The following is a 25,524-nucleotide window of genomic DNA, read 5'->3' as shown; positions in this document are numbered from 1 at the left end:
TTGTACCATATATATAACATAACCATCCTGACTTTGTGGCTTAGGTTGAGCTATAAGGTGGCTGTTATCATTAATAAAGAATAATGCCGTTAATTATAATATATGACACCTGCGATGAGTGTGCGTAAATGAGTATGATATGGGCTTAGACTTTGTGGCTTGTACAATCGTTATTATTAAGATTTATTTCTAATATGCAATATGAGGTATGTTATTCATTACTGGTCTGAGAAGCAAAAACATAATTATTCGACACTTGTGATTTGCGTGCGTGCACGGGCTGGTAGATGAACAATCCCGACGATGCAAACAATACATTTGCCTTGTACTCTCATCTTGGTGCAGATAAAATTTGAGAATTTTGTCGAAAATTGTGCAAAAAGCATAAGCATTGTCGCAACAAAACACTGTATTTTGCTACCGAAGCACTATATTGTGCCAGGTTGTAGGAACATTTTACTTTCATAATATACAAATGCAACTTTTTCAAGCGACATTTATAATCAATCCAGTGGTGTCTGTGTGTCTGGGCGGGAGCCCCTCACAGTCTGGAAAGGGTTAATGGGAAATCAATGAGAGGGATGTGCTTATGAGCAGGACATGGGGAAGGAGGAACACTCGGGCGAGAGTGAGGAGAGACAGAGGGGAGGAGGAGAGAGGAACATTGTTTCCTGTGATAGTAGCAGACTTCCCAGATGTTATCTGTCACTCAAAGAGAACACTGGTGACCAGATGTTTAGGCTCAATGTGGTAGATTGCCAATACGTCTTACTGGCGCATCAATACAGGTCAAGCGCAAGGTAATATTTAGCACTCGTCGACAAACAGAAGGCATTGATGTATGTGAAAGGCGGAGATGTGGCATGAACTTGTGGTGACATATTGTATGCAGTACCTACAAAATGCATCTGTATGTATTTTGTTACACACCGAAATAATCAAACCTTGCTAATATGCTCTATTGGCCTGATGTTGTTCTCTCATTAATATGGACCATATTATATCATCCACATCTCCTTTGTGTACAGCCATTGCTGCTAACAAAGGGCAGTGCTGATTTGAAGGGAAAGGTAAAATATAGCAGCCAGAGCAGTCCTACAAAGGCCCTGGGGGGCATGTAGGGAGGTGGGTGGGTTCTAGGAGACCGGGTACCCAGAGCAGGTCCCATTGCAGTGAGGCTCTTTGTAGATGGAGCAGGCTGAACTTGCCAGAGGCTTTTTGCTCTAACCCGTACCACCACTGACTGTTTGGGGAAATTATGCCACGGCGAAATAATTAATCAAGTAAACGAGTCGCTTTGATTTGGATTACATTAGCATATAATCAATAATGTATTAATCAAATACAAATAAACACCTCCGTATAATAGCATGCTTAACTGCAGACATTTCCCCACCTACATTTGTCAGTGAGGATGACGCCAGACAGCTACTGTGTATGGAGGCAAAATATGATGTGTTCATTGCAATTAAAATGCCAATACAGTGGATCCCCGCTCATTCGCCATTAAGCATTCACATTAACCAATTCCCAGATTTTTGGCCCAAAACATATGTATATTTTTAAATCCAAAAATAGGCTGTTTTTTTTTCCATTCACCCTAAACCAGTAATATTTTACAAATACATAAGAAAGGTAAAATGTACAGCATACATGTGCCACTCTTAAAAATAGCTTGCAATTTTTACATGTTTATGTCTTTATGCCTCACTGATAATGTTTTTTGTCAAGCTTTTTCGGATTTTGTGCTGTATTATTAGTTTATGGATAGAGATGCAGCAATTAATCAACGATTAATCGGTTACCCACTGAGTCAGCAACTATTTTGGTATTCGATTCATGTTTAAATTATGTTTTAAAAATGTAAATATCCTCTGATTTCAGCCTCTCAGATGTGAACATTTTAAAATGTCCTTAGTCATCCATGAAAGAAAACCTATTATCTTTGTCTTTTAGGCAAAACAAAGATATTCACACACATCAACATGACATTTTTTTGACATTTTTGCCTCTTTTCTGATATGTTGTGGACCAAACCACTAACTGTTTGTGTTTGGTTCATATTGATTTGGTCTGTCTAGGGACTAACCAATTATTGAATTAATAATGATTAAGTTAATAATTATTAAGCTTCAGATTAATCGACTAAAAAAATAATCGGCAGTTGCAGCCCGAGTGTGCACTTCACACACCGGAATGGAATGATTGTCAGACATGTAAAGATACTGAATTCAGAAACATTTGAGGTGGTCTCTTACATTTTTCTAGAGCTGTATATTTTTCAAGTCTTGTTGCTATGATGCAAATGAGTATGTTTAATATTTGTACATGTATTGTCTTTTGGCCACCTTAGCATGTCCAAATCCATGCTTTGACCCACAATTTGTATTTATCTCAGTGGCTTATAAGTTAATTATCAGTTCACTGTACTTATAGCCCTGGAAGAAAACTGTGCAATTATTCCATTTTTTAAAAAACTGCCAGCTCTGAATGCTTGCTTTATCAATGTCTCATCCATTTCAAGTCGTAGAAGGCAAAAAAACAAAACCAGGAATTCATTCACTTACTCCTACCAGCAGACGACTGCAGTCAGCGGAATAAATAAACACAACATTATGAAGCATAGAAAACACAATGTGCGTGATTTGTGCAAAGCTACTCCAAAAGTATCCAAGTGGCTTGAAGAAAACAGTTAGTTAGCTTTATCATTTGCAGAGTTGAATCAGCGCTGCTTTTGTATTTCGGTATTTTCACTTAAATGCATGTTCTGTTTTCCTCAGATAAAGTTGTGTTGTTCAAATAAAAGCATGCATTCTCGCCTTACACTTTGCTCATCGGGGGAACTTCATGCCCGGGGATTTTCTAAACACAATTCATCAAAGTGGAACGGCACTTCTTTTTTTTTTCTGCATTCCTAATCCTTTTTGCTGCAGATGAGAGATTTGCTGTTCAGACTCATTAAGATTAAAGCGTTTTGCCAGAGTTATTTAAGAATGCAAAGTTCCATGTGAGACCTCTCAGAGTTCAGAACAGAGGAAAATCCTATCAACATGCTTGGTGCACTGGGGGCTGATCTTAGCCTATATTTCTATATTTGGTGTCAGTGATTGAATGATAGCATGCGAAATACTTTTTCACATTGCGTTATGGCTCCAATCAGTTTGGTTTTTCCACCATCAGGAAAGTGAGATTAGATTTTTTTCTGGCACAATGACACCAGTTTTTTTTTTTGTTGTTGTTTTTTACCAGAAGTTTGCCGTCAATGTAATTTCTCGTTGTTTGGCACAAACTGAAAGACAAGCGAGTTTTCTCAAGGGGAGAAATACATCAAGTGTATGTTTACCTGCACCAGTTCCAGGAAATTATTTCAGTTTCGCGTGTAACTTTGCCAGCTCTCATATCACATCATATGGTTGACTGCACGCACGACGACGTTTAGTTAGCCTTGGCAGCAGTCGTGTAGTTTCATAAATATAAATAACCATGAGATTGACATGTGTATTGCGCATCTGCTTGAAAATGATTAACATTATTTTTTCAGCCAGGGGCGAAGCTCCACACACGTCTCCAGTCTCAGCACCTCTCCGAAACTTTCCAACTCCAAGTGTCGCAATCTGGTTCCATTTTACAGCTGGCCTTGGGATTGTAACAGAGCGCCTTTCTCTCTCCTCTGAACCGCATATTTAATCCCTGTGCTTATGTCAAACTTAATTACAGGACCTTGTACGAAAAAATAACAAGTGAGCCTTGTAGGAGTGGGCGAGAGGCAAGGAAAGTATTAAGAGAGTGAGAGAAAACGAGACCTTTAGAGAATGCTAAGAGGTGCGAGGAGGGGAGGAACAACAGAGACATTTAATCTGTTGACTCAGTATGTTAAATAGACCAACACAAATCTTTGATGTTATTTTTTCTTTCTTTCTCAGTCAGACCCTGGAAAAGACCCTGTTAGTGCATAAAAAATCAATTACGACTTACTGAATCCATATTAGTGTCCACAAACTTGTAGCTGAGCTGACACACAGCACAAAGATGTTGTCTGTGCAACGAGAAGCTTCCAAAACACTCGGGAGGTGTCCTAAGAGGCCCTAAGCACCATCTTTTTCACTTACAAATCCCCCTGAAACCTCACCAGCCATAAAATAAATAATCATTAGACCTTATTTGTGTGCGTTTTGTGCCCATAAAACTATTTACTCTGTAGAAGTGGAAAAGTAAGTAAGAGAGATGTTTAGTCTGTCAGTTTAAAACTATTACCGCTAACTCTGAAAACATCAGCTGAGCCTGTTGTGCACCAACACAGGGAGACGGCACTGTGAAGAACAAACCTTTGAAAAGTCAAAACCAATTTTTATGGTGGAGAATAGCATCAACACTTCACTGCAGCGCAGAAAAGAAGAGTTTGGAAAGCCCTCATTCATACAATCTTCTTAAGACAAAACCACATAAATGCTGTATACACGGAGTCTTTTGAAAAGGGAGATGATGCGAAGGGAGAGAGGAGCGCACAAAACTCATTCAAAGACCACCGTGGACATATTTCCTTCCACTAGCCAAAACATTTTTCCTTTCCATGTTCCGCCGCCCACATTGAACACTCTTAGCCTCTTCTGTGGGCTGAATCCTTCCCAGACTGGCCTTGAGTGGCCAAGCTGAGGACCAGAGGAGGTTCCCATGCCACTGGTGCTGCAACTGGCACGCCACCCGGAGGTATTTATAGCAGGCCAGCACCAAAGGGCAGCGAGAGAGGGCATGCTTGTTTTCCTTTCCATTCCCTAGGCACTCTCACTGGCCTCACATGTGGGTGTTAAATATATACCCAAATACTGGGAGCAACATACGATGCTTTGGGTTCTTTGAAAACAGAAGTTGGTTTGGGGTGAACATGGAGCAAAGATGGACTCCGGTCCAGGCAAGACATTTGCAGAGAAAAAGAAGTGAAGTCCAGATAAAAGTGGAGGGTATTACAATGGAGCAGCTCTGTTGTTGTCTTCTCCAACATCAAATATTATCGGGATCCAAAATCCTGCCCCCTTATTTCCATGTGTTTCTGTCTTTTCACTCTGTGATGTATCTCCCGCTCTCCAAGTCTTTGCATGAGAATCCCAGAGTGGCTTTATTACTATGATGAAACCAGACCCTATAAATACGGAGCACTGTGATGAATATAACAGCAATTATGGGATATGCGATAATTAGATCAGGAGAGTAAGAAAGACTCATTGAAGTTGGCACTGTTTTTTTGTATTTGGGAATTCCTTTCAACCTTGTGTCTTAATGTATGAAGAATTACAGAGGCAACAGCAGTGTGGTAATCATGAGGGTCTCTACGAAGGCCTCACGGGGCCCCGTCAGTGATCCTCATCCCTGCTTTCGCACTCCGCTCACATCTACGTATTTTAACGATGGCTTGCACAACAAACAATTAATAAGCTGGCCCTCAAAAAATGAACGTGTGCTGTTCCCAAACCGGCCCATCAACCAGTTTTGATCATCTGTATTTTAACATGGTCAGCAGCTCTCCAACTCGCTCAAGTCCAGTTCAGATGTGTAGGTCCTAATAATACAGCTCCACTGTACAGAGGCCTTCCTGCTGGATGATTGCGTCAGAAAGATTCCATAGCCACGGCCTCTGTTTTTTCATACTTGTGGGAAAATCGCAGTTCATGTTTCCTTGGATGCTTCACACATTCCTCACCCTGTCTTCACATTGCAGGACCCCTGAGACTGGGTAGGGCCAAAGGCACTCAAAGGGAGGTGCTTGGCAGACAAGAGGTGGAGCTAAATGAAAAAGAAGACATTTTTATTGTTTATTTAGGAAGGAGTTGCTATGCGATGTGAGCTCCGAAAGGCACTAATTACATTTCCCAGAGTTTGATGAGTTTAACAGAGCTTGGTCAGAATGTTTTCCAGCCCATTTAACATCTCGGGACACAGCTGGGAACCATAGATAACAGAACATCTGGAATTCACCAAAATACATCTTCAGGGTCTAATCCAAACCAATTCAAAAGTCACCACATCCTACAATGAATGACAACCCAAAACTGGTCTTACGAGAGCTCCGATATCACAGGCTTTGTCCTTAGGAGAAGCAGCCATAAAAACTGCTTGGTATTCAAAAGTAGACTGAATTAGACTATATACAAAAGCCACCCTAAACAAGGATTAATCTTCATTTACCTGCAGTCACACATACACACCACTTGGATCAACTTGGCTGCATTCAAGTTTGATTTTATCCTAAATTCCTGACTTCCAAATTTCGAGACAAAGGTGATTAAGGCTGATTTATTCATGTGTCAGTGTAGGATGAAGAGAGTCGGACAGAGTAGCAAAGCAATTAATTCTGATGCTGAAAACATTATTAATGGTAATGTTTAAAACATCAAAGCACAGACTTGCAGAGACGCAGCATCCCGACTGACATGATGGAACAGATGAGCTCACTTGAGTCAGTCAAGGTGAGGCACGGGAGAAAATGTAATTTGTCTCTTCACTGATTTCCATTAAGACTTCTTGGAGAGGCAGTAGGTGGAATTCAAGAAGGCCCTCTCTCATTGGTTTCTAAATGCAATGAAATCACCATTCTTCACATGAAAAAAGTCAATCAATGAATTAAAAACGAGTTAGCATGTTGGCCACACGGTCAGGATATCGGGAAGATCTGGGTTCGAATCTCCGTTTGGGCATCTCTGTGTGGAGTTTGCATGTTTTCCCCGTGCGTGCGTGGGTTTTCTCCGGCTACTCCGGTTTCTTCCCACATTCCAGAAACATGCATGTTAGGTTTATTGGAGACTCTAAATTGTCCATAGGTATGAATGTGAGCGTGAATGATTGTTTGTCTACATGTGCCCTGAGATTGCCTGGCGACCAGTCCAGGGTGTGAGCTGGGATAGGCTCCAGCATACCCCCGCGACCCTAATGAGGACAAGCTGCATAGAAAATAGATGGATGGATGTAATTAATAGGGAGTAGACCCATTAGTTCTGTGTATCTTGATTCAAGATATTTTGGACAATTCACTTCCAACTTTGCGCGAACCGTTTGGAAAAGGCCCTTTTCTGTTCCCAATGTATACAAGGTCTACAAAGGCATGATCAGATGAGTTTGGTCCGACAGAACTTGAGAACCCTGATCTCAAACCCCAAAAATAACTTTGAGATAAACAGTCTCCCAATTCAGGAATCGCACCCTTCAGAGGACCAAAACCTGTGCAGTCTGCGGCAGTGACACCCCCAAACGGTACATGTGAATGCCATGTCAGTTATGCCCCATCAATATTAGCCGGTTACGTGTTAGAATTACTAACGTGATCTTAAGGTTGAAGATCACGGTCCTAATTTTATAAGGTCCAAAACATTGTGTATTCACAAACCTCAGAATCTACGTGCACAAGATCAGATCTATAAAACCATGCAGCACACACTTATACGCCATCTTCTCATTATAAATCTCACTGCCAGTGAATAGTGCGCACAAGCTCTCCACCCTGGTGATATAGCACTATTCCTCCTCCCACAATCATCTATACATGGTCAATGTTAAATAGTTCATGAATATGGTGATGCTTTTAAGGATCAAGTGTTGTCAGTGAGGAAAAGATGGAGACGGTGACTCCAAAGAAGAAGGCAAAATGTGCAGATCGTGAAAAAGAGGTGCTTATTACTAGGGTTGGGCATCATTTGAATTTGAGCGATTCCAGTTCCGATTCCTCGTTTCGATTCCAGCTCCGGACAATTCTCGATTCCGGTTCTTTTCAGTGGTAGGGTCCTAAAAGTTTGTATAGTTTAAATGAGGGCGCTAACCAAAGTTCTTGGATGAAATGTCTGAATGTCTCCATGATTTTTTTAAATTATATGAACTTTTTATGAATTACTTCATTATGAATTTCTCTCAGGGCGGTTTTTAACCAGTATATAAATATCAAACCACTGTTTGATAAATGTTTTAAAGTCTCTTAACATAGGAGTAGACATTCACAAATGATTTTTATTTTTGAAAACCACATGAAAAAACAATTATACTTACCCTGTTGTTTTTGTGTAGGAGAGTGTCTTGCGAGTTAAGTGTAACTTAACCATGTTACCGAGTTCCTACTAGGCCGCGTGCAGAATATCAAATGCCGACCGTTTTTTACAGAATTTCAGCCAAACTTTCGAGCACCGCCGCACAGTGCCCATCCATCCATCCATTTTCTATGCCGCTTGTCCTCACTATGGTCGGGGGGGTATGCTGAATCCTATCCGTCGCACACTGTCCAGGGTTGAACTGAATGAACACAAACGCTTCCTGACGCTTCTTCTTCATTGGTGTTCGCTGGCTTCTTCTTCGTTGGTGTTATGCGGCCATTTTTTCCGGTCGGCGGGCTGGTCAATCACCAAAAGTAGGAACCAAAATTTTAAAAAATGAATGATTCAGGGAGAATTAGAATGGTGGTCCCGGTTCTAAACGACGCTGGATGCCCAACCCTACTCATTACACTGAGCACCGTATAAAGGTTATTTTTGGAGGGCAACAATTGCAATGGCAATATCGGACCAATCAAGTTAAAATCGTCAGCGCCACCATGAGAACTATTGCTGAACACATGTTCACGTCTTAGTCTACGGTTTGCAAATTAAGTCTTCAAGTAATGCTAAAGTCAGTAACACAAGTCACCATGAGCATTATTAATTGGCACGCATACAAGGTGATGTCAATATCATGATTGGCACAATCTATTTGTTTTTTGTGTAGGTGTTTAGATTATATCGGCACCATATAAGATATTTGAGCAGTGATAATAATAATATGAGATATGTGACGCCGTAAGATTGTTTGCGACTCGTGAGATCTAAACTAAATAATAACATGATTTTATCTATCAAAACATTCAGCTGAAATCCATATTTTTTTGGAAATTTTGCAAAATAAATTACTTAAATGATTTCAGCCAAGTGGTCTAGTGGTTAGCACGTTGGCCAATACAGGAACAGCCTGGAGATCGGGAAGATCTAGGTTCGATTCTCCCCTGGGCATTTCTGTGTGGAGTCTGCATGTTCTCCCCGTGTGCGCGTGGGTTTTCTCCGGGCACTCCGGCTTCCTCCCACCAAAAACATGCATGTTAGGTTAATTGGCGACTCTAAATTGCCCATAGGTATGAATGTGAGTGTGAATGGTTGTTTGTCTATATGTGCCCTGCGATTGGCTGGCGACCAGTCCAGGGTGTACCCCGCCTGTCGCCCGAAGTCAGCTGGGATAGGCTCCAGCATGCCCCCGCAACCCTAATGAGGATGAAGTGGTACAGAAGATGGATAGATTACAGCCATATTATAACTGCATGCAAACTATATAGCGAAATAAAAAACATCTGATTATTTAGATGTTTAAGCTGTGACAAATCAATATCCAATATATCCACAATTAGAGGGAGACGTTTTCATCAAATATATATGTATTTTATAGTTCAACTGTGTGTTTTTGAGTATGAGATTTATTTTGTGGTGTCACCATGAGGCGTCGCTGACTCCCATGTCTGCAAAACTTGGCGTGAGCTCCAAGCATGAGTGAAAGAATGCATAGGAATGTGCACTCTTTTCCGCATAGAATATGTCTACAAATTTGCAGTGAAAGATGCGTACGCACACTTCACCCTCGCTGAAACCCCTGCTAATAAATGAGCAAAAGTGTGATACTTGCAACTGAATACTTGAGGCTGTATGAAATAGTTGTGCAGCATTTTGTGAAAAAGGTCAAAAGAAGGCTTCAACATGCAATAGACTGCGCGTGGCACAGATCAGCGGCCTTCAAATGCACCCTCCAAAGGATGCGGCCACAAACTGTGACCCTCTCTTCCAACATCGTGTTTTGATGTATATATTTTCAATAACAGGTGGTTTTCATGAGATACAAATAAATGACTTGAGCATTTAACACCAGCATCGATGCAGGGCGTAAAGGACAGAAAAGGACACAAAATAATGACTGATGGGGTAAATAAAGATGCCCCCCTCCCTCTGTCTGCGTATGCTTGCTTTGGGCAAACGGATAACGCTACTCTCACTTTGGCATATTCATTTACCCCCCCACCACCATCACATCAATTGAACCAGGGAGTCTGGGGGACGCCACATTGATATTCACAACACATTTTCATCCCCCAGCCACAGCCATCCCACTGGAAACATTATTTCATTACATATATTATGCAGGCAGTGGACGTGCAGCGTGCAGGCGTGTGGGTGAGCTCAGACGCTTCCCTCTATGTATACATGTCTGTGACAAGTGTGTAAAAGAAGAGTTTTTAAGAGCGGGTAAAAAGATATATAACGCTTCAGGGGCCTAGTGTTAATGGTACTTAGTTTACTCTGTTAGAGACAGTGAAGACAAAATATTTATTTCCTAATGTTTTGTGTCAATGTTATAAAAGTGATGTTTTTTCACTGCTGAGTATAGTCTAAAGTTTCAAGCTGTGTTTTTTTCACATGCCGTATACAATGTGTCACATAGGGCATAAAAATAAATGACATGCCATCCATCACATGCCAGTGGGCTTCCCCTTGCATATTAGAGTGACTCAACACTGGACACTCTTGTTTGATTTGAACTGGAATCAATTGGGAAAACGAAACCATTTCACCTCTGATTAAGCACTGCTCAGTCTCTGTTGTGGCATGCTGACCTTTCGAGAGGTCCATCTTGTGCTGCCAGGAGGCGCCGGCCAGCCCAATGATATGCTAAGCTAATTAGACTGATTGACATGACTGGGCGGGGCTTGAAAGTGGCTTGAAGTTGAACCCCGAGCCATTTGACCCAGGAGTCCACCTATCTTACACAATCAAAAAAAAATAGGATTTAATGGCAAATTTTTCCATGCGTCACAAGGCTTCGCATTATTAGCAGGGTTCATAGCCTTTTTTCACAAGTCAAATTAAAGCATTCTCTACACGAGCATCATTGTCCAGAGTGAATCCAGTTTCACACCATGGACCATGAATAAGATCAGCAATAGTTTCCACTGATTTCATTGATGGACTGATTAGTTTTTGTTAGTTGTCCATAACATACACCTGCCCATACCATAACCCCACCGCCACCATGGGCCACTCCATCCGCAACACAGGTGCATTTATTGATGGCATATCAAATGCATAGAGCTACTGTGACAAGACTCTGAGGCCATTCATCCACCATCATTACCTCAACATGATAATCCATCGCCCCATGTTGCAAGGATCTATACACAATTCCTGGGAGATGAAAACATCCGAGTTCCTGCATGACCAGCATTCTAACCGAACAGGTAACCCCACTGAGCATGTTTGGGATGCTCTGAATCGGTGTATATGGTATTTCAGACAAATGCTGGTCACACCAGATACTGACTGTTGCATTTATATGTTTATTGAGAGTATGTCACCGGAGTCAAGAGAATCTATTGTGTGTTTCAGTGTTTTACCTGCAGGATTTGATAATAAATACATTTAACATCATCTCAAAACCTAGTCATTTCAACATCAGTCAATGGCAGTGGAAGTGGAAGAGGAAGCAAAAGCTAACCTGCAAATCAAGTGAATTCCTGTGCTTTTCTATTTGCTCTTGTTTGGCTGCAGGGGAAACATGTTCCACTCTGACCTGGGGGCACACATCCAATCAGCTCACTATCTGCTGCAAGGCCCTCCATAATAGTGACATTTTTCTACCTAGTCAATAAAGTGGTGAAAGCCACCCTCTACTTGCCACTTGACCGTTTAACTTCCCTGTGAAAAGGCCCTTTCTTTGCGTCTGTCTCCATGTCTTGCTGAAATCAATAAAAGCAGAGCAAAGGAAAGAGGACAATCCAGAGGCTGCGTTAACCGGTGCACGTCCTCCACTGATAGTACAGAAGAGAGCATCTCCAGTCTGTCTTATTCACACTGCATTGAGAGGACACCACCTCTTGTTTACACACACATAAAAAAAACTGACATATACATTAACAGATGCAAACTTTCTATTCTTTAATGATCGTCGCTTGCCAGGATGCATTTAACGGCTGCAGTCACACTTCAGCACACGTCTGCAATGACTGACATAATGGCATCAGAGGGTGAGCAAAATGTCCTCCAATGAAGGAGCACAGCAAGGGAGAATGAGTGAGATGGGTTACACTGAGGCCTGCGCTGAAATGAGCACAGAGCTTTGTTTGGTTATGCTGTCTGCGCTGAAATTGATTTCTGCTGGAAGCATGCACCAAAGAGCCCCTGAATTCATATAAAATGAATAACATACTCTATCACAGATGGGAAGGGCACGTAGAGAAAGGAGCAAAAGGTGAGAAACTAAAGGGGGAAATGATGGCTGGAGTTCAAGATGAATGTACAACAACAACAAAAAAGGTGAATAGGGAATAGATTGAAGGGGGTGCTAAATGGGAAGCATGTCCAGTATAGCAAAAACATGGAGTGACAGCTAAAAACGCTGAAAGTGGAGGATGAGAGAACGACCCGTCATACTCTAAAAACAACGTGACAAAGCATTCAACTTAGGGAGTAGTTATAGTTGTGCTGTTTGTATAATACTGTCTAGAATGCTCATCATACAATGTAGTCCAGGGGTAGTCAACTAGTGCTTACCTATGTACGGTCAGCTAATCTGTAGACAGTTAAACAAGCCTAACACGCCTGTAACATCTCCCACAAACACAGTTGTCTAAGATGGACCTTGTGGTTTGTACCACTGTCTGGGCATCTGGATGTATGCGGAGAAGCCAAAGAGCCCACACCCACACACAGACACACACACACACACACACGACCGTGGTAGGTCTTATGGCAGACAGATGTTCGGCCTGTTTAACAACAGCTGGGACACCAGAATGTGTTATATAATGCTCTGTACTACACTGTAATTATGTGTAAATAATTATATTATACAGTGTATATACCCTTGCGAGGGATGTCCTGACCTATGCCCGTGTTGATGATGCCTGCTGTGCTTGCTATGTTTCCTTCAGAACAAATATAACAAATAAAATGTCTACCTATCCTTATGTACATTAGACCATGTAACGTAGTCTGGTTTGCACATTGTTACTCACAAGTAACTCTGTTGACAACTGAAACACGGGTATGATTCAGACAAACTTACCAAAAGAGCATTACCCTATTGGCCACCATATTACTTCAAAAGTCAACATGAGCCCATGAAGTCTATGTGGGAATGTTTAACATCAGAGCACAGCCATTCAGAGCCCAGAGCACATGGGGCTGGCTGAACTTACTAATTCTGACTGGTTGCATACTGCCTGTCGGTCTATTTACATACACATGTGACGCAATCATCACCATGAGAGATGGAAATACTGAGGGGTCTGGAACCTTCGATCTAATTAGAGAAACAGCATGTTTCTGATGTGGAACAATCTGATAAGACGTGATATTCACGGTGATAAGGCAGACTATTGGATGACATTTACACGTTTGAACTCGAAATGATTCAAATCACATTGTAAACTACATTTCTTTTCAAAATTCACGAACATTTACTAGCTAGCCAGTTAAAAAAATAGTCACCATTTGTTATATTAGTTGTGTTGAGCTATTTAAATTGTTTTGTTGGTTTGTTAAAACCTACTGCAAGATTGTAAACTTTGCAAAAACTATAATTTATCATGAGGATTGAATAATTAGGAAGGTAAATGTAGGCAAGCGCTTGGGTGTGTTGCTGCTAAGACAAGGCAAGCTGGTGGGAATGAACTCATCATTAAGGGTTGCCTGCAAGATTGCTAATTTATGCAAATTAATTTCCCGAGTGAAATGAATGGAGAAGGGGCGGGTGCCACTGCTTGGCTAGCAGTCAACAGCGCCCTGCGTTGGTGGTCTGGGAAGTTTAGCAGCATGAGCCAGTGACGACTGTGCTGTGCCAAGCCACAGTGACGAAAACTCCACACAGTGTGCCGGCCCTCTTCTTGGCAAGACTGGCAGCCAATCAGGTGGGCTTCTGTTGCTGAAGAATAACATGGCATGCTGGCCCTCTCGCCGCCCCACCTCTTCTCCTCACTGCACCGCGGCTGCCCAGAAGGATTTTATAAACATTTTGCCAGTGGATCAATACCTGTATTGATCAACCATTGTGAGAGTGATCCGTCTAAAACCCAGAGCAGCCTGGAAGCTGGGAGGAGCGAAAGAGAGAGGCTGCAGAGAGGATGGAGAAATAGAGAGAGTCTGCAGCCACAGTGAAAGGGAGAAGAGGTACAAGGGAGGAGAAGGGGAATCCGAGCCAAGCGGCGGACGCAGAGCTGAACAGGTTGGGATGCCGGTTTCGGACTATGCTGCGAAGCCACTGGGATTGGTGCGAAGCCTATGGTAATTGCTTTCTCATTAAGCGCGGGCGGGTGAGGGTGACTAACGACTACTGCGCAAAGTATGCAGCTAAGTGATAGATGGAGGGCTAATACCAAGAAATGCATGTGTATCTCTGCAAGAATGGAGGTCATCCCACACCTGGGGTTGCTAATGTTTATAATGCTCCTGGCCTGCTGTGACGCACTCTCAGGTAGATTGTTACTTGTGTGGTGAGCATGAATACCTAAGGTTATAAGAAGATTAGGAAGGAGGAGAGAGGACGGGGACTTTGTTTTTCCATGAAAACTGCTCTCTCACCTGTTCCACTTCCCCAGTTTATGTTGTGTCTAGAAAAAAACCTGCTGGAACCTGAAATATCTTCTTTTTGCCTCTTAACACAGTTAGGACACAGGAGGCCCAACTGCAACAATCACATTGGAACTGGAAATTCTGGAGAAAAAATATTCACAGGATACAAATATCAAGAAGAGAGAAGAATGCTTCTAATCATTATAGTGTCCAAGCAAACTTTGCTGAAGCCAGAGTGTGGATATATCCAACATGGAATACCAGGATCCATTTTTACTCCTTATATTGTGGAAATATGTTTGACTTTTTTGCCGTTGTGCCGATCGAGTGGTGCGCTCAACAAAAGCAATGAGTGGTCAATGAAAGGCCTTGAGCTGTGCTGCACCTGAAGGAAGGTCCAAAGCCCCCTGGGACCAACCCCCCTCTCCGCCCAAATGCTAAACTGAAATCAAGTTTCTATTGATTGCTTTTAAATACAATGCCCTTGTGCATATAATTAAGGATTTGAGAGACAGAGCATTCCCTCAACATAGCTGGGGTGGTAGAAGTCATTTCTTGCTACAATCGCCGGAACGGAATGAGAGACACTCATGTGAGGACAATTATGAAGTAAAACAAAGGGCATTGTCTACCTGAGACATCTACATACATTACTCATCACTCTCTTTATACTTGGCTATGTTATCATGTGCTGTTTTACCACATGAAAAGCAGCACGTTCATGTGACAGCAGGAAGTGATGGCAGGTGGTGGTCGTCAGACTGTTTACTTTGGTCAGCACTTGTGCACTATACAGTATATTTACACACACTGGCCACTGCAATAGGTGCATCTAATGACATACAGTGGAACCTTGGTTAGCCTCATTAATTTGTTACAGAAGGTCCGACTCTAACCAAAACGGATCCTAACCAAATATATTTTTTTCAATAAGAAATATATAAATTCAATCTGTTCCAGAAAGCCAAAAATGTTAACACAAAACAGGTTTTTATAGTTTTACAATGATAGTTTTAAAGTGCAGAAAACCATTCGAACTGCATAGAAAAACACATAAATGATGAATGAAAGGGATAAATGTACAATTAAGTTTACTTTTACCTTCATTGAAGACGTGATTCTTGATGTGACTGTTCCCAAAAGACTCGATATGGCAGCAAAATCAACACGGACACCACCTTCCTGTTTTGCCATGAGTTACTTCATAAATTCAATAGTGTTTCTCACCTTAATAACCCAAAATGGAGACAAAGAACGTTACAAGTGGCAGCATTGTGATAAAGAAGGTGAGAAACACTAGTGAATTCAATATATAATTCATGACAAAACAGAAAAAGTGTCAGCGTGGTGTCCCACTCTCACATCGTGTCTTTGGGAACTGTCACGTCTTCAATGAAGGTAGAAGTTCATTTACCCCTTTCATTCATCATTTATATGCATTTGGATGTGTTTTATGCATGTACAACTATAATTGTAAAACTATAAAAACGTGTTTAGAGAGTCAACCACATTATAGACGGGTGACCTAAGTGACTTACGATTGGTAGTTTGTTAGCACTCTATGCTAACAAGGATATTTGTGACATTAACAACAAATGTTCAGCGTATTAATAAAACGAAAAGACGTGTGCCGTATTGTACACTAACCGGAAAATGTGCGCAAGCCAAGGCAAAATTTTGGCATACATTTTCAACGTTAACCAAAAAAAAAAAAAAAAAAACACGCAAACTGGGGCGGACGCTAACCAAGGATCCACTGTTTAATAAGAAGCTGCATCTTGCATGCAGTTAAACAAGATAATCAAAATATTGCACAGCCCTCCATGGGGTAAGGAGCCATTTCATAAGACAAACTACAACCACAATAATAACCATAATGTTCAAAACTAATATCGCTCCGACAGTGTCAATGAAAACTGAGCCTTTTTATCTTTGTAAAGACGTTTGCATCTCATGCCACCATTAGATTGTGCACCTAATGAATTGTTGGTTATATTTACTTTGACAGAGTAATGAATCACTACAGTATCAGCAAACAAACAGCATATGTCTTCTGCCCCACTTTAATGGTTTGTTTAATTTACAAAATTAGTACCTAACATATTACTTTAAAAAAATTAAATTAAACAACTTTGTGCCAACTAGCTAAATTAAATCCCTCCACTATATGAGAAAAAAGCATGTATTTTTATTTATATTTATTTATATGACAATAGAAATGGAGTGAATAAGTATAAGGTTCCTTTCTAATGCATTGTATGGATGGTATGAAATCTATATGTATAGTTTGTAAACAGAATTTTGAAAAGATGTTAAAACAATGAAAGAAATATGAGTTTAGTATGCATTCCGCAGACAGCACATGGCAGTTTCCATTGAAAGGACAATCATGTCTTTATGGCACTCCCTATTAGGACAATATCCCAAATGAAAAAAAAAACATTACAAATTCCATTGGTGTGTATTTTTTTCCCCACCGTTGCATCAGCACTTCGCCATAAAATAACAAGCTTCATTTCAAGAAAATAAACTCGATTAAATGTTATCACCTTCTACATTTCATTCATGTGCTTTCAAAGCAGGACTCTGCCTCTTCTTGTTTACTTTCATCCTTCCTGTTTGATTCAGCTCTGAAATAAAAGCTAACACTTGGATGAGTGCCAAACAATAAATTAGTATCTTCATTAGGCACATCACATCCTAATTAGTATTCAATTAACAGGCCAGTCAACCTCAACTAATCAAGCAATTAGGCTGCACATGTTGACAGAAAAGCTAACAAAAGCACACAAGTCCCATGGGAAAGCAGTAAAAGACTGCAGAGGAGACACAGTGAGAGTGAGACGCTCGTTCCAGGAAGAGAGGAGGAGAAGGATTGCACTCACACCACATCCTGTTCTAACACGGACCCCTTTAAGAAAATGAATGAAGAAGATAGAAAATAAGAAAACATAAAAGTACAGGGGAGGAAACCAATTAGTTGTGTCACAGTCATTAGGTTCACCATTTCAAAGTCCAATCCAACTGAGCAGTGGGACATCAATTATTCCTATTCTTATAAATTTATATATTTAATTGACCATTCTCACTCATGTATTTGGACAATATTGATTTTGTACAGTGTTTAATCGAAAAGCATTGTTTTGTTGTAAAGTGTTTGTGTTAAACAAACAAAATGGGTGAAACAGGTTAACATAAAACATGAATTAAAGTAAATGTGGTGAATTTTGAGAGCGCGTGGGTACAATTGCAATCAAAAGCTTGCATTCACTCCTTGCAGCCATGGACGTTAGTTTTATTTGAGCCATTCTTTTTCAAGGGTGGAATGAGTATACAACAGACATCATCAAAAGTTTTTAAACAGTGATGGTGTGACCATGACTGACAATCGGTTGAGCCAATTGGTGCCGCCAAACAAATTATTGAATACTGCCAAAGAGGAACTACCAGCTGCAGTCAATCATGATGACTAATGCAGAGGTAGTAGGGCTTGGCCTCGTCAAGTTAAGAGGGATTCTGGAGCCTTCAGCAGCAGTTATGACAAAATTCAGGTGACTTTACAGACATGACATGTTCTCCGAACCTGCAGAGGTCTTTGCAAGGTTCGTTGCAGCTAAAATGGAAATTCGATAGTTGTAATTGTTACATGATTGAGGTATAATGATGATAAAATTAATCTTGGATAAAGTTTGGTCTTTTTTTTTAATGAAAAAAGAATATCACGGTTTTATTGAGTGGCTCAAATATTAATTGTAATTGCATTCTGTAAATTGATTTGCAGCAAAAGTTAGAATTGATGTGCTGTTTGCAAAATACACACACAATTTCTGCTACACAGATAATATTGACAAAGTACGGCAACTTTGGAAAGCCAATAACAATCGTTTTTCGCGTCCGCTGCCGTCACGCTCATTAATTAGCAAGGGAAATGACTTGAAGTTTTGCCTTGAAATGCCTTGCTTCTAACACGCAAATGGGGCCAAATTACTCCACTTCAATAAAACGTTAAAAGTTAAATTTGTTAATTATGTATTGATATCCAAAAATCATGTGGTGTCCAATCATCATGATTGTTATCACTGAGAAAAATGGTTTGTGAGTGCAAGGTTTTATTTGCCACTATTTTTCATGAACTTAGCATTGTAGAGTTATGTTTTTACATGTTGGTTTTTTTATGATATGGCAGTGATTGAATGCTGAATAAAATATGAATGTTTTGAGTGCACCTCAACTTTAAATTTTGACTCCCTTGTCAAGTTTTTAGCAGGTTTGGAGAACGCGTCATATATTTGAGCCTAGAACTTTGACCGTGTGTAAACTAGTGAAAATTCTTAATTCGATCATTTGCACCCAATTTTTGTTTTCAAAAATAAGTGAAGATGTACATTGTTAATCATTCCTCTGTCGAAAAAGAATGGTTCATCATTCAGTACCCCAAATGAATGACTTTTATGCCCATGATAACTGTATGTATACTTGTGACCACAACCGTGCATATAAGGCACATTGATGCACATTTTGCAGTAAAATAGTTTCCAACTCGTGCTTTATTTTTCTATGTCTTTTAAATACTTGTGTGAGTCTGCGACTGAGTTACACATACCTTTTGTCACAGTAGTTTGTAGGCTGTTCAAACACCTCCCTCACAGAAAGCGCCCTATAAGAGAAACAAACACAGCTCATAAGACAAAAAAAGACAGAACAGGACAGGACAGGGCAGGATGGCACATTGTCAACATTTCCACGATGAGACATCCTGTCTGATGTCGTTTTTTTTTTTTTTTTAACCTTCTTACGGTACACTAACCAAGCCTTCTTCTAGTATCTAAAGGTCTGAGGTCTTATGGTGCACACTGGAGAAACCATTAATGTAAAGAAAATGTCAGAACAACCCCGTCTAATTGTGTCATTACTAATTCATGTTTATTAATGCAGTGATGTAAGACGGCTCTACATGAGGGCCGGGCTTGTCTGGAATTGTCATGTAAGGCTAATTCTTGGCTGATGAGGTCTGCAGGCAATATGTTGTGCATATGGTGGGTGTGGGGCATCGGATACATGCGGTGACAGTGCCAAGTGGTGTGTGAGTTACACATGTAGGCAGAGGGGGCGACTGATAACGCTGGTGTCTCCTGTTGGCCCAGTGCCAGCCCCCACCATCCCCTCACCCATGGTCCCCTGTGCCCCAGCCCCTCACTACTTCAGAGCCTCTGGGCAAGTGCCCTGTTATTGTTTTCACTGGTAAGCAATTAGCAGCACTTAAGATTTATTTAGTCATGCTCTAATGTGCGCTGATTAGCTGGGGGCCCAAACAAGCCCCCTTCATCCCATCACCATGTCGGCCGCATCAGCAGCAGGCTGTGAGGGAATGTGAGGGAGGATACAGAAGGGCGGGGTGGAGGTTAGGAAAAGGGGCTGAGGTGGAGCAGAGCAAGGAGGATTACATGAGCGCAAGTGCATCAGCACTTTTTTAAGAGATCTTTAGGGGCCTGTTGGCTGAACACATAGCAGGAGGAAAGGGCAAATACAGCCCAGTTACACTTTTATAGAATGCTTTGTGCAAAAACACCCCTGACACCCTCCTGGTCCTGGCAGCTTCGTTCGTCATTTGGCCCAAGGGGCTCCAGTGGCCGGTCACATGACCACTGCAGTGACCTTACAGGGCAGCTTGAAGCTCCTCCCACAAGCTGGACTGCTCTTTGGAGGGGGTTGTTTGGGTGGCTGCATAATATGAGATACATATGACCCTCAGGGTGCCATAAAAAAGAAAAAAAAAAGATGCACAAGAAACCAGGTCAAAGAGATTATTCACAAGCTTCCAAGCAAAGAAATAAAAGACAAAGAACATGATAAATGAGCTCATGTTGTTTGCGTGTAATGCTTTGGGGGATTTCCACACAATATCCACTAATATGAATTATTTTTATGTCATAGATTTGTTATAGCTGTCACTGGGTCCTTTATTAAGACAGAGGGATTTTGTGATTTGAGTTGCATTAGCTTAGGCTTTGTTTAGGCCTGATGCTTTCGGCAATTTACTATTTGCTTTGGTTATATGAGTTTATTACCTGTCCAAGCTTTGTGCACGTACTGACATCGACCAGAAGACTGTGTCGTTTATAATTCGGTCCTCGATACGTTTACATGTGCTTTAGTGGATTTTCTACCTATGAATTAAATATTATATTTAGTGGAAAAAACAGGCCAACACTGAAAATAATAACATTCACTGAGGCAGCTTAGAAATCAGGTTTTTTTAAACATCAAGAATTAATCCGTGCTGTATTACACCTTACAGTATCTTCTTTTTCCGCTTTAGAAAAAAAATGCAGTGTGATGAAGGTCAAATGCAGGTTCAGCTGCATGTGCACAGCCGATACATATGCATATACAAAAGCCATCAATCTTTGTAGGTTGGAGGGCTTTGGAGAAAATTGAACAGCTAAAAAGCAAAGACAGAAAAAAAAAATGCTGATGCAAGATATCATCAGCACCGTTGTTGTGTGTCGAGTGCTGACGGTTAGATGCACTGTAATCATCGCACAACTGCACACCTCCTCACTCAACTATTGCCTAAAATCGCTATGCGGTCTAAGAGTTGTGGCGCTGTAAATGAAATATTGCTTTCCATTTTATCTCCAGCAAGGGGAGGACAAGGGCTCAAAACCAATCAGAATCTTACAGACTAACCCTTGACCTTTTTCATCTCAATATGACTAGAATTATCTTGCAGAAAATTAGAAGCGTCTCTCTATTGTTCGCAGGGAGAAGCAGGTGGAGGTTATTTCAAGATAAACGCCCCGGTGTTCACGACAATTGCACGGCACGTGCAAAAAGAGAAACATTTTTCTGAAAAGTCACACGACCGCATGCATGCACATACGTGTAGAGTGATTCATCTTGATCATTCAGCACTGCGGTATTGCGGCATATCACAAACATTTGTCGGGCACGCATCTCTGAATGCATTTGTATAATGGTGTGAGCACGAAAAAAGCACCACCTTAAAACACAGTCTGAAGCCCAAGCTTTAAAATGGAAGGCAGGTGATTATATCCCCTTCATTTTGTTGGTCTCCATAGGCAACTGGCTCATTGGCTCGTTTTACAAACAGCAGCAGGGAAGGAGATAATATGCTCCTGGTAACAAAGCCAATATGGGATGAATGTCAAAGAAGCTAATAGAAGGCTGGAATGACATGGCCGCATGTTGCTGTGAGTGTGAGAACCAGCAACTGATCATCAGTGCAAGCATGCACGCCCACAAATAACACAGACTCTCCTAAGATTTGTTTCGATCGCCATTTGTTGTTGGCTACTTTGCAAGATTTCCACAAAACTTTGCCCGGGGTTGCCACATCGGCCAAAGCGTAAGTTATTACATTTTGGTGCATATCCAGCTAAAGTGTATCAAGCAATATATTTTCATTTTTAATCATTTTATTATTATGCCGTAAATGCTACAGTCCGCCCCAAAATAAAAATGGCTCCACTCATCCATCTTACGTCAATCTCCATGGACCAAGAAGTAGACAAGCAGATGAACATATACGCATGCAAGCACAAATTTATCCGCTTCTGTTTTTTTTCACTTCTGTTAAAAACAGCATTACATTTTTTTCCCGTCCATCTCTAAAATGTATATGCTTAAACAACACCTCTAAGGATTAATGGTTCCAAAAGATTTTAGCATCTGACTACAGATTTTGGTGCAATATTGATACATCAGGAGTGTCCAAAGTGCGGCCCGGTAGCCATTTGCCGCTAGTGACTCGCCAGTTATTGGCCCATATTGTAGAAATAAAATTAACCACAAAAAAAAGGGAAATATGGAGAATGCATGCATTAACCAAACATCGGATTGTTTCACTTGTGTGCATTACTTGTCCGATAAGTAAACAGTCATATCAGAAACCCCAGAAATGTGCTGCTCTTAATTTGAAGTTTCAACGCAAACATCCGCTGCTACTGTAGCTGATCTTGATCTTGACACAGCAGCAAGTGCTTGCCAAACGGCAGCTCGCCATGTTTTTTACAGTAGGCGTTAAGGGGTTAAAGTATCGAATCTAATTCCTCATCAAAGTGTTAACAGTTGATAACGGCCTCTGAATCTGAGAAATGGTGTCGTTATTATAACACTTTAAGAGCATGAAGTCCTGTTTGTGATTCATGGCGGAATTAACGTCACACCGTTTAGAAAGTTTTGCAAGATAACACAAAATTTTTGCGAGATCTCGCTAAAGTTACTGCGTTCTCTCGCAAAAGTTTTGCAAGCTCTCGTAAAATCTGTCTTTTTTTTTACCCATTATTTTTGTTTTCTCCATGTCCTCTCTGGGGCTCTGTAATAGTAAGACCCACTGAATAACCAGCTAAAAAAATATATCACGAAAAGTATGCAAAATCACATTAAAATCATCTGAATATTTCAACTTAATGAGAACTTTAGTACAAGGCAGTATAAAAAAAGATTTCAAAGGTTGCTCCTGGCAGACATGGAAGTGCATTATATCCCTTAAAAGAGTTGACATGGCCATATGCTGTAATATATTCATAAATATTTATTTTTAGCTTTCATCTCCATTCACAAAATGTACTGACATGTTGGTGACGGTCTCATGTTGAAGTATTATAATGATTTAGCCTGTCAACGTGTACCTGCGTTGTTAAATAGTCTTTTAGAGGAAAAGGCTTCTTGAGACGTCATCTGTACTTCTGTGTAGAAGGTGTCGGACGTTTCGCTCCTCATCCGAAGAGCTTCGTCAGCAAACTAATAAGTGCTGGTAGCTTAGGCCTTAAATACAGTAAGAGTGGGCGGAATTGGTGTGCCAACACCCTCCTCCTATTGGTTCGTTACACTAAGCCTGGGCGGAGCAGTGGTATAATCCTATCCTGTTATTCACACCTACGAGAAAAGGGAAGTGTCGCTCCCTGAATTGGGTATGAACGACTCTGATACTGGCTTGTTAGCATCTATTGTTCTGGCTCGGCCCTGCCTTCACCTCATTTGCAAGACTAAGAGCTGTGGGTTTTGGTCTCAGTAACCTGCTGAACACAGGGTCCAAATTGAACCTCAAACCACCATTCCGATTCAATGATGGGTTCTGTTGTTTGACAAAAATAGCTTCCTTTACTCCTCTTTCAAACCATCTGTTTTCTTTGGCCAAAATCTTTACCTCGCTGTCCTGAAAAGAGTGATTGGTAGCTTTCAGGTGTAGATGTACTGCTGATTGAGGACCACTAGCATTGTCCCTGCGATGTTGATAAAGCCTTTTTTGGAGCATTTGCTTAGTTTCCCCAATGTAGTGCTCTTTGCATTCCTCATCTTTACAGTGGATGGAATAGACCACATTGCTCTGTTTCTGGTTTGGAGCCTTGTCTTTAGGATGCACTAATTTTTGTCTCAGGGTATTTACTGGTTTGAAATAGGTAGGAATTTTGTGTTGCCATAAGATCCTCTGGAGTTTTTCGGAGACCCCCGCTACATAAGGGACTACCACTCCTCTCCTTTTTGCTTCTGTGGGCTTTTGGGTTTCTTTCCCTACTCTCTTCTTTTGACATTTGTTAAAAGCCCACCGTGGGTACCCACAGGTTGAGAGCGCTCTCTGGACATGTTGTGTCTCCTTTTTCTTTCCCTCAGCACTAGTTGGTATTTGTTCCGCTCTATGTTGGAGGGTCCTAATAACCCCTAGTTTATGTTGTAGTGGATGGTTTGATTCAAAAAGCAGGTATTGGTCAGTGTGTGTGGCCTTTCTAAAGACCTCTGTAAGTAGCTGTCTGTCCTTTCCTATAATTACCTTGCAGTCTAAGAAGGCTAGTTGGTTTTCTTTAGTGTCCTCGCGAGTAAATTTGATATTGGTGTCCACCGCATTGATGTGATCTGTGAAAGACTGAATTTCTTGTTTTTTGATTATGACAAAGGTGTCATCCACGTATCTAAACCAGTGCCTTGGTTTTGTCCCTGAGAAGGATGTGAGAGCCTGTTTCTCCATCTCTTCCATGTACAGTCCATGTACAGTCCATGTACAGTCTTTTAGAATGAGCATAAATCTAAAAATGAACAGGAATCTATTCACATCTACATTGTAAAAAAACACTCCGATGATATCCAAGTGCTTTTACAAAGATAACAATGCTACATTTAACCCCAAAGTGTCTGAAAAGTATTAATTTCTATTAGCCGTATATTGTTTATTATTGTGGCTGTAGTTTGCAGTGGTGCAGTGGTCGGCACTACATCATCCTGACACTTTCTAATATTGTGTCCCTCTCATCTCAGGTTGCTAAATAGGGTAGGTACATAAATAAAATAATAAATAAGGTAAATAAAATATTAGAAACACATCTCAGAATGATGTAATGCAGCTCTATACCACTCCAAGCGCTACAACTACATTAATAAATATGATGTTACATTTGTACCAAAACTGGACTTTTTTTTAAATTTATTATTATTATTACAGCTCTTGTACTAAATCTCATTTGATCGTGCCGGCGTATCTAATGTGAATGTTAATATAATATACTTGATCAGTAACTTAGATTAGTTCATAAAACACGCATGTTGACTGTTGATATATAAAAACAACCTGACCATAAATTTGAAGTAGCAAATAGACGTGCAAACGTGTTTCTGTCCTCAAACAAAACGAGGTAGTTCCATCCAACACATGTCAACAGCGAGTGATGCTTCCAAAATAAGTGAATATATTAACATTTTTGTTCTCGTTCTGCACTTTAAGCAAGCATTATTATCTATTATGCTGCATGTGTAATGTTACAGAGGGTCACAGGCTAGTGCTGCTTTAAATGTTATATTTCCATGATTGGTTCATTTTCTCCATTTCCTGTTCATTGTGCGAGAGCAAGCTCCATTGTCTGAGGATAGATTCTGCTGGGCCCTCAGAGGGGCCATC

The 25,524-nt window shown here is 40.8% G+C and overlaps 1 protein-coding gene across 4 annotated transcripts in view; it reads right to left on the bottom strand.

Moving 5' to 3' along the window:
• The window catches only part of zfhx3b (zinc finger homeobox 3b), a 339,235-nt gene that overhangs the window by 181,764 nt on the left and 131,947 nt on the right, over positions 1-25,524 (bottom strand). For all 4 annotated transcript variants that reach the window (XM_054771463.1, XM_054771462.1, XM_054771464.1 and 1 more), the window contains one exon: positions 19,216-19,269. The gene's annotated coding sequence lies outside the window, so the exon portion shown is untranslated. The remainder of the gene's footprint in view (positions 1-19,215; positions 19,270-25,524) is intronic.

The sequence above is a fragment of the Dunckerocampus dactyliophorus genome, chromosome 3 (assembly GCF_027744805.1).
Source record: "Dunckerocampus dactyliophorus isolate RoL2022-P2 chromosome 3, RoL_Ddac_1.1, whole genome shotgun sequence".
Classification (NCBI taxonomy): Eukaryota; Metazoa; Chordata; class Actinopteri; order Syngnathiformes; family Syngnathidae; genus Dunckerocampus; species Dunckerocampus dactyliophorus.
This window is presented reverse-complemented; position numbering and strand designations above follow the sequence as displayed.